Raw genomic sequence first — 10,298 nt, forward strand, 5'->3', positions numbered from 1 at the left:
CACCACCTAAATAATACCTGCTCTGTGGGGGTCCTGTGGGGGTCCTGACCATTGAAGAACAGAGTGAAAGCAGGTTAAAAAGTAAGTAGAGAAACGGATGGACTACAGTCAGTAATTGTAGAACTACAAAGTGCTTCTACAGTGGGGGAAATAAGTATTTGATCCCCTGCTGATTTTGTAAGTTTACCCCCTTACAAAAACTTGAACAGTCTATATTTTTTATGGAAGGTTTATTTTAACAGAGAGAGACAGAATATCAACAAAAAATCCAGAAAAAAAACATTAAATAAAAGTTATAAATTAATTTGTATTTAATTAAGTGAAATAAGTATTTGATCCCCTACCAACCAGCAAGAATTCTGACCCCCACAGACCGGTTATGTGCCCATGAGGCTACAAATTAGTCCTGTCCCTATATAAAAGACTCCTGTCACAGAATCAGTTTCTTCTGTTCAGATCTCTCCACCACCATGGGCAAGACCAAAGAGCTATCAAAGGACGTCAGGGACAAGATTGTAGACCTGCACAAGGCTGGAATGGGCTACAAGACCATCAGCAAGAAGCTTGGTGAGAAAGAGACCACTGTTGGTGCGATAATTCGAAAATGGAAGAAATACAAGATCACAGTCAATCACCCTCGCTCTGGAACTCCATGCAAGATCTCACCTGGTGGGGTAAGAATGATTCTGAGAAAGGTGAGGTCAGTCCAGAATTACACGGGAGGAGCTTGTCAATGATCTCAAGGGAGCTGGGAGCACAGTCACCAAGAAAACCATTAGTAACACACTTCGCCGTAATGGATTGAGATCCTGCAGTGCCCGCAAAGTCCCTCTGCTCAAGAAGGCTCATGTACAGGCCCGTCTGAAGTTTGCCAATGAACACCTGAATGATTCAGAGAAAGCTTGGGAGAATGTGATATGGTCAGATGAGACCAAAATTGAGCTCTTTGGCATCAACTCCACTCGCCGTGTTTGGAGGCAGAGAAATGCCCGGTGGGGATGGTGTTCTTGGGGTCATATCCAGCATTTCTCTGCTCCCAGCTCCCTTGAGATCATTGACAAGCTCCTCCCGTGTAATTCTGGACTGACCTCACCTTTCTCAGAATCATTCTTACCCCACCAGGTGAGATCTTGCATGGAGCTCCAGAGCGAGGGCGATTGACTGTGATCTTGTATTTCTTCCATTTTCGAATGATCGCACCAACAGTGGTCTCTTTCTCACCAAGCTTCTTGCTGATGGTCTTGTAGCCCATTCCAGCCTTGTGCAGGTCTACAATCTTGTCCCTGACGTCCTTTGATAGCTCTTTGGTCTTGCCCATGGGGGTCGAGAGATTTGAACAGAAGAAACTGATTCTGTGACAGGAGTCTTTTATATAGGGACAGGACTAATTTGTGCGCCTCATGGGCACATAACCGGTCTGTGGGGGTCAGAATTCTTGCTGGTTGGTAGGGGATCAAATACTTATTTCCCTTAATTAAATACAAATTAATTTATAACTTTTATTTAATGTTTTTTTTTTTTTTTTTTTGATATTCTGTCTCTCTCTGTTAAAATAAACCTTCCATAAAAATTATAGACTGTTCAAGTCTTTGTAAGGGGGTAAACTTACAAAATCAGCAGGGGATCAAATACTTATTTCCCCCACTGTATATGGTAAGTTTTTCAGGATGAACTCAAGTTCATATGCGTGTGAAGGCAGGCGAGCGAATACTTTTGGCAATATAGTGTATTATTGACAGTTCAAAGAAAATCAATATATTGCAAAATGTTCAAATGCTTTTTAAAAAATAGCAAATAATTCTATTTCTGTTCAGTAGACCTTTATGACGTATGCATGTGTGTGTCTTGCTGAGACATGTGAATGCAAACAAAAACTGCAATATCAGAACATGTGAATGTAAACAAAAACTGCCATACCAGAGACTCAATGATCTTTAAACTATCTGTATTGCAATTTTCTTTTGTAGGCCGTAATACGATTATAAACATAGAATTTCAGATTTTGCCAGTCACGGTTCTTAGGAGCTTCTGGTTCAGCCCTTAAACACTTCTCACAGTCTCGCTGTGCTGGTACGATACAAGATGTGATGAAGCGATTCGTGTGCCATTCCACCGCCTGCACCTCTGTCTGCAGCCAAGGTGTTTTCTTCTTATGGGCAGTTTTACCTTTGCACTGTTTGTCCATTCTGCCATAGACAAAGATTATTAGGATCAAATTCTCATAATAGCTATAAATACACAGATCAGCCATAAAATTAAAACCCGCCTAATATTATGTAAGTCCCACTAGTGACACCTGTATAGCTCTGACCCATCGAAACATAAACTACACAAGACCAATGAGCCTTGGATGCACATGACCCTGACACCAAGCCTACTGTGGACCATTTTTGGTAGGTACTAACCACTGTTTACTGGGAACAACCCACAAGACCTGCTGTTTTGGAGATGCATCACAGACATCACAATTTGGTCCTTGTCAAAGTCACACAGTTCCTTACTGTTGCCCATTTTTCCTGCTGCCAAAACATCACCTTCGAGAACTGACTTTGACTGCGGCTTAATACATCCCACCACCTTTTTACAAGAGTACAGTAAGAAAGTAAACCCTCGAAATTACTTGATTCTACCATGAACACTCCATGGTCTACCATGGACCAGACTCAAGTACTAACCACTGCATACTGTTACACCCCAAACCTGCTGTTTTGGAGATGCTCTGACCCTGACCATTTTTCCTGCTTTAATTTGTCTGCAATTGTCCTACCTGAGCAGGCTACTGGCTTTAGTGTTTAATGTTTCAAAGTGGGTCTGTTTCTTGTAAGTAAGACTGACACTGTGTTACACTGTTTGATTAGGTTACACCATGAGTTATATTTTTAACAACACTGTGGCTTCCCACACAGAAGTCCCAGTCCCAAGCCCATATGCCCCCTAATAATATTTACATTCTATAAAAACACACTATAATGACGACAATTTATCCCCCTCACTTACAGTCTGTAGAATACACACAGGCATTAGTTAGCTAAGTAATCAAACAGTACTTAAACCCTTTATTCACTGGGACTTCAACAAAAGCAAGAAAGCAAAAACCAAATACAAAAAGTAAAATAAAATAATATACCATCAGGATCTAGCCCAATTTTATCCAAGTTCTTGCCATGAAACTCAGCTAATCTTCCTTGCTCAAGAGCCATTAGAACTTTGCTGATCTTTTGATATACACTGGATGTCTCTGGCTCAGTGAGTTCCACTGTCTGTGACTCGACATCATCAGACAAAATGACCTCTGACAGGCACAGCTTTCCAAAGGGTTTCAGGGAGAGGAAGAAACAGCTAGATTATATTCTCAACAGAGGAAACTACACTCACAATGCTGCAGTTATGGAGTCAGGACAGGGGAAACGTGTGCCCTTTACACAACCATGTAAAGAAACATTGGGAAATGACTTCACATACTTTTAACAGTATGTGTGAGAGCAGATGCGAGAAATGGGAAGGCTGGTTCACAATGCCAGAAAAGTCACCACCTTAAAAAAAATGGAAGACCTTATGAATCCAAAAAATTACATGGAGAGAGTCAAAGCTGTCAAGTTGACATGTGGGTATGACAGTGAAACAAACAAGTTTTTGACCCCATCATTAGCAAACAAACTTGGAAATATCCTGGTTAAAGTAAGCAAACTTTTAAAAGCTCAAGGTTTCATCTCAAACAACCAACATCTTGTGAAGAATGCCAGTGAGTTTCAAGACATCCATCGGGAAAAGTAGAATGAGCTGATATCAGCCACGGCATTGAAAAACTTTGCTGATCTTGGCGAGCTGTAGGGTCTTCTCAGGCAGTCGATAGAACTCACGATGGATTCTTATGTCATGTCCAAGAAAATTGGCAAGCTGGTCCATTTCTGTGTCTATCATGTTTAGCACAGTTGAAAGGGTTGCAGCATGCTTTCTCAGTTTGGTAGATGTCAGTGGGACTCTTTGCACCACACACCTTTGCAAAGCCACAGAGACGGTCTGATCCTCTGAAATGTGTCATAGCTTCTGGTCTTGCAAACATATAACCATTGTCTATTAACAAGGATCTCTAATGCACAAAACATTTTTGGAGTCAGAAGAATTGGAACTGGGCGACCACGTTTCCCCCCGACGACAATCCTTGAGAAGTGTCTGCAGAGCTTTTTTTCCTCTTCAGACAGTGCCCAGTCCACATCCTCATGGTGATCAGAAGTGTCTCTTGATAAAAATGCAGATAAGAGCATGCTGGCAACTTCTCCTTCCCTGAGAAGAGAATAACCTGAGCCAGGCACACCTTATTCAGCTCCATCCAGGCTTTTGCAGAGGGACTTTCCGAGAGTGAAATGTACCACTCATCTTGTACTTGACTGAGATATGCATGCATTTTTTGGATGTCTTCAGTAAAAGGCATGAGAGTCGGTACGTTCCACTTTGCTTACCTTATGTTCCTCAATGCCGTGGCTGATATTAGCTCATTCTACTTTTCCCGATGGATGTCTTACAACTCACTGGCATTCTTCACAAGATGTTGGTTGTTTGAGATGAAACCTTGAGCTTTTAAAAGTTTGCTTACTTTAATCAGGATATTTCCAAGTTTGTTTGCTAATGATGGGGTCAAAAACTTGTTTGTTTCACTGTCATACCCACATGTCAACTTGACAGTTTTGACTGTCTCCATGTAATTTTTTGGATTCATAAGATCTTCCATTTTCTTTAAGGTGGTGACTTTTCTGGCATTGTGAACCAGCCTTCCCATTTCTCGCATCTGCTCTCTCACATACTGTTGATTCTTGTCTAATTTCCCCTTTTGTTTAACAAGTGCTGCCCAACATCAAGTTTCCCCTGTCCTGACTCCATAACTGCAGCATTGTGAGCGTAGTGTCCTCTGTTGTGAATATAATCTAGCTGTTTCTTCCTCTCCCTGAAACCCTTTGGAAAGCTTAAGAGCTTTGGCCACATCGGGTTCATTTTCATGCACATGTTCGAGGTGCCTTGCCATCTTGGCATACGGCTTAGAGCAATACAAGCAGTAATGTTTTTTGTTGTACACTCTTCGTCCACCTCTTTTTTGACTTGCGCTAACAACTATTAGATCATTTATGTTCTTACTTGAACCAAGTTCTTCTTCTGCTCCAGTGGCTTCAGGTGTAAAGCTGTGCCCGTCAAAGGTCATTTTGTCTGATGTTGTGGAGTCACAGACAGTGGAACTGTCTGAGCCAGAGACATCCAGTGTATTGTGCTTTGTTTTTTGGTTTGGTTTAAGGCTAGTGTCAATGTCACTATCACAAGTCGTATCAGGTATGTAATCATCTGCACTTTCTGATGAAGAATCAAATAGCTCACTGGAATTGTCAAGATTTGTGTCTTTCATTTACAAAACAAGAAATCATAATAAGAAAAACTTTAATACTTAATCCTAAATTTAAAACTTAATTTATCAGTAAATTTACATATACAGTGGGGCCAAAAGTATTTAGTCAGCCACTGATTGCGCAGGTTCTCCTACTTAGACAAATGAGAGAGGTCTGTAATTTTCATCATAGCTACACTTCAACTATGAGAGACAAAATGAAAAAAAAAATCCAGGAAATCACATTGTAGGATTTTTAAAGAATTTAATTGTAAATTATGGTGGAAAATAAGTATTTGGTCAATAACAAAAGTTCAACTCAATACTTTGTAACATAACCTTTGTTGGCAATGACAGAGGTCAAACGTTTCCTGTAAGTCTTCACCAGGTTTGCACACACTGTAGCTGGTATTTTGGCCCATTCCTCCATGCAGATCTCCTCTAGAGCAGTGATGTTTTGGGGCTGTCGCTGGGCAACACGGACTCCACACATTTTCTATGGGGTTGAGGTCTGGAGACTGGCTAGGCCACTCCAGGACCTTGAAATGCTTTTTACGGAGCCACTCCTTCGTTGCCCGAGCGGTGTGTTTGGGATCATTGTCATGCTGGAAGACCCAGCCACGTTCCATCTTCAATGCTCTCACTGATGGAAGGAGGTTTTGGCTTAAAATCTCACGATACATGGCCCTGTTCATTCTTCCCTTAACACGGATCAGTCGTCCTGTCCCCTTTGCAGAAAAACAGCCCCAAAGCACGATGTTTCCACCCCCATGCTTCACAGTAGGTATGGTGTTCTTGGGATGCAACTCAGCATTCTTCTTCCTCCAAACACGACGAGTTGAGTTTTTACCAAAAAGTTCCATTTTGGTTTCATCTGACCACATGATATTCTCCCAATCCTCTTCTGGATCATCCATATGCTCTCTGGCAAACTTCAGACGGGCCTGGACATGTACTGGCTTAAGCAGGGGGGCACGCCTGGCACTGCAGGATTTGAGTCCCTCTCGGCGTAGTGTGTTACTGATGGTAGCCTTTGTTACTTTGGTCCCAGCTCTCTGCAGGTCATTCATCAGGTCCCTCCGTGTAGTTCTGGGATTTTTGCTCACCGTTCTCATGATCATTTTGACCGCACGGGATCGAGGGAGATTATCAATGGTCTTGTATGTCTTCCATTTTCTTACAATTGCTCCCACAGTTGATTTATTCACACCAACCTGCTTGCCTATTGTAGATTCACTCTTCCCAGCCTGGTGCAGGTCTACAATTTTCTTCCTGGTGTCCTTCGACAGCTCTTTGGTCTTGGCCATGGTTGAGTTTGGAGTCTGACTGTTTGAGGCTGTGGACAGGTGTCTTTTATACAGATAACGAGGTCAAAGCGGTAATACAGGTAACGAGTGGAGGACAGAAGAGCTTCTTAAAGAAGAAGTTACAGGTCTGTGAGAGCCAGAAATCTTGCTTGTTTGTTATTGACCAAATACTTATTTTCCACCATAATTTACGAATAAATTCTTTAAAAATCCTACAATGTGATTTCCTGGATTTTTTTTTCTAATTTTGTCTCTCATAGTTGAAGTGTACCTATGATGAAAAGTACAAACCTCTCTCATCTTTCTAAGTAGGAGAACCTGCACAATCAGTGGCTGACTAAATACTTTTTGGCCCCACTGTATGTTTGATGATCTCAAATACACAAGTACTTTTTTGTCATGTTTTTGTATTTTGGGTTTTTAGTTAATTAAAAGAATGTAATAAGTTAATTGTGATGATAATCTAGCAAGAATAATTGTTTATTGTGATGTATCTACAAGGTAAGTTCAAGGGGAACATATAGGGCAGATTTTAACTTTCACAGTGATTTTTTTCTTGGATAATTATCATTTTATTCTGAACACTTACGGCGTCCCCACAACACACCTTCAGTTAGTGTATGAGTAGAAACTGTGTGTAGAAACTGAACTAAACTGGTCCCCACAATGACTATAACATTGTGTGTGTGAAAGGTCCCCACAAGTGACTATTACATTGTGTGTGTGAAAGGTCCCCACAAGTAACTATAACATTGTGCGTGTATGTAACAGGTCCCCACAATGACTGTAACATTGTGTGTGTGTGTGTGAAAGGACCTTTCACACACACAATGTTACCATTCCTTGTGGGGACCTTTCACACACACAATGTTACAGTCATTGTGGGGACCAGTTTAGTTCAGTTTCTACACACAGTTTCTACTCATACACTAACTGAAGGTGTGTTGTGGGGACGTCGTAAGTGTTCAGAATAAAGTGATAATTATACAAGACAAAAATCCCTGTGAAAGTTAAAATCTGCCCTAAATGTTCCACTAGAACTTACCTTGTAGATACATCAAAATAAACAATTATTCTTGCTAGATTTACATCACAATTAACTTATTACATTCTTTTTACTGACTAAAAACCCAAAATACTAAAATATATGACAAAAGAGAGGCTGTAAAACTAAAAGTCAAGTAGTGGACATGCATGTACCTGTTGAGGAGTGCTGTTTGAAACAGAAGCATCATCCATCTGAGTCTTGGACAGGATAGAGGATTGGGAGTCGTCCTCCACCACGGCTCTAGCTGCAATGCTGGGTGTCTGTAAACACAATTTAAAATAACTATATCAAAAAACATGCACCAGACTTTAGAAAATAATTTTATAATAATAAAAAAATTATCTTTTGCCCAGTCAAGCAGTCTGTGTTCACACATATTAAATAAAACAGGCTTTGCGGGGACCTTTCACACACACAATGTTACAGTCATTGTGGGGACCAAGTCAGTTTCTACACACAGTTTGTACTCAGAAACTAACTGAAGGTGTGTTGTGGGGACGCCGTAAGTGTTCAGAATAAAGTGATAATTATACAAGACAAAAATCCCTGTGAAAGTTAAAATCTGCCCTATATGTTCCCCTAGAACCTACCTTGTAGATACATCACAATAAACAATTATTCTTACTAGATTATCATCACAATTAACTTATTACATTCTTTTAATTAATTAAAACCCCAAAATACTAAAATATATGACAAAAGAGAGCCTGTAGTTTTAACTTAAAGTGATGATGTGGATGTGCATGTACCTGTAGAGGAGTGCTGTTTAAAACAGAAGCATCATTCATCTTGGATCTTAGAGTCTTGGACAGGACAGAGGATTGGGAGTCGTCCTCCACCACGGCTCTAGCTGCAATGCTGGGCGTCTGTACAAATTTTAAATATTTATTTTTATTGGGCTCCCTTAAGTAATCACACAAATTAAACACTTTATGACAACTTTTAACAGAATGCCTGACTGGTCAATGTACCTGTTGGTCAGTTTTTTCCGTTGTGCTTCTGCATATGAACTTTTAAATGGCAGGACTTGCTGATATCTTCTACATTTATATCACTGGGTGCTTTTGTAGCCACCTGTAAACATATTTTCATAGATAATTAGACTTAATGCATTTGGTATTTTGGTTCTTTAAGCATTTTAATTTTTATTCTTATCCTGCAATATGAGCCAGTCTGTACACCATGTATTGTGCAACATACTCGTGTTCTCCATGAGCAGTCTTCACATTCATTTCAAACTGCAGAAAAAAACAACACAATTATTGTACTGGATTAAGTCTAGGTCTTTAAAGTTATTATTATATGCCTTATGCATATAATATGCATATAAAAAGTTTTTTAAAATATGAGGTGCAATTAAGCAACAATGCAAGAAAAAGGGACAAAAACTAAAATTATAATAATATATTATTTATATGTGTTATTTATTAGGGTTTTGCATTAATTATACAGTACAGTACAAATCTGTTTGTATATGGTGTGCATCTGCAGATACACTCTTGTTCAGAGTCTGGCCAAAAAGGTTAAATGTTATCTTAAAGTCCATTCGATCATGTTCATGTTGTTTATTAGGTTTGTGGGTATAAAACTTATCTTTACTTATTAGCGCATCACACTGGACTTAGAGACGCGTCTGCAGACGCGCACCAAACAACCTGTTCTGTAAACTACACACTGAAACGCGCTAGAAACCAACACAATACACACAGATTAGTTTTGTACAAATAAACATAAACTACTAACACTCGCTGTAGAACACATGTTGTAACGAAATCATTTATAATGTCCTTGTTAAAACGACATACTGAAGTTTTTTTCTCTGCCTGGCAGTAATACGCGTAAGAATGCCTGCTTTCACTTTTCCTGCCCAAACATTTAAGCATTTAATTTCATTTTGTAACAAACTTGCCTTACAGTTAAAGCTCCGAGTTCTACTTCTACCCACAGAACAGAGACTGAAAACCAGGTTCATTAGTGAAGTAATGCTACACCTGTTTCAAATTAAAGGCCCCAATGGAGACTGCAGCCACACACAGACATTTCAAACTAACAGTTTTCTGTCTTTTTAAGTTACCAAAAATTTGTTGTCATTTTTAAATTTATTTAATGGAAAATTAATATAAATATCTAAATATATCTAAAAACACGCAGTCATTGTTATTTAACCACTGCACTGTCACAGCCCAATTATAAACAAGAAGCTTTATTTGCACTCATTTACACCGATCAGCCATAACATTAAAACCACCTCCTTGTTTCTACACTCACTGTTCATTTTATCAGCTCCACTTACCATATAGAAGCACTTTGTAGTTCTACAATTACTGACTGTAGTTTATCTGTTTCTCTACATGCTTTGTTACCCCCTTTCATGCTGTTCTTTAATACATTTACATGTTCTTTAATAGCAGGACAGGTCAGGTTTTAATGTTATGGCTGGAGAAGGAGAAGAACTGGTATTAAAGAACAAATAACTATTCACTAACAGAACTAATTAACATAATTTGACGGTTGAACAATTGTTATACTGGTTTGACATGCAAATATGCTTACCTTGTGTTTAATTTTTGGT

At 39.5% G+C, this 10,298-nt stretch overlaps 1 long non-coding RNA gene across 3 annotated transcripts; it reads right to left on the reverse strand.

Moving 5' to 3' along the window:
• Positions 1–1,928: 1,928 nt before the first annotated feature.
• On the reverse strand, positions 1,929–10,298 carry LOC134323208 (uncharacterized). Of its 3 annotated transcripts, none has more exons than XR_010014029.1 (6): positions 10,280–10,298; positions 8,927–8,964; positions 8,698–8,800; positions 8,476–8,592; positions 7,879–7,986; positions 1,929–2,186 (listed from the first exon to the last, which is right to left on the reverse strand). It is a non-coding gene; the product is annotated as an uncharacterized LOC134323208 (long non-coding RNA). The 3 variants fall into 3 exon arrangements; XR_010014027.1 differs by lacking the exon at positions 10,280–10,298 and adding an exon at positions 9,641–9,710; XR_010014028.1 differs by lacking the exon at positions 10,280–10,298 and adding an exon at positions 9,470–9,573.

The sequence above is a fragment of the Trichomycterus rosablanca genome, chromosome 11, assembly GCF_030014385.1.
Source record: "Trichomycterus rosablanca isolate fTriRos1 chromosome 11, fTriRos1.hap1, whole genome shotgun sequence".
Classification (NCBI taxonomy): domain Eukaryota; kingdom Metazoa; phylum Chordata; class Actinopteri; order Siluriformes; family Trichomycteridae; genus Trichomycterus; species Trichomycterus rosablanca.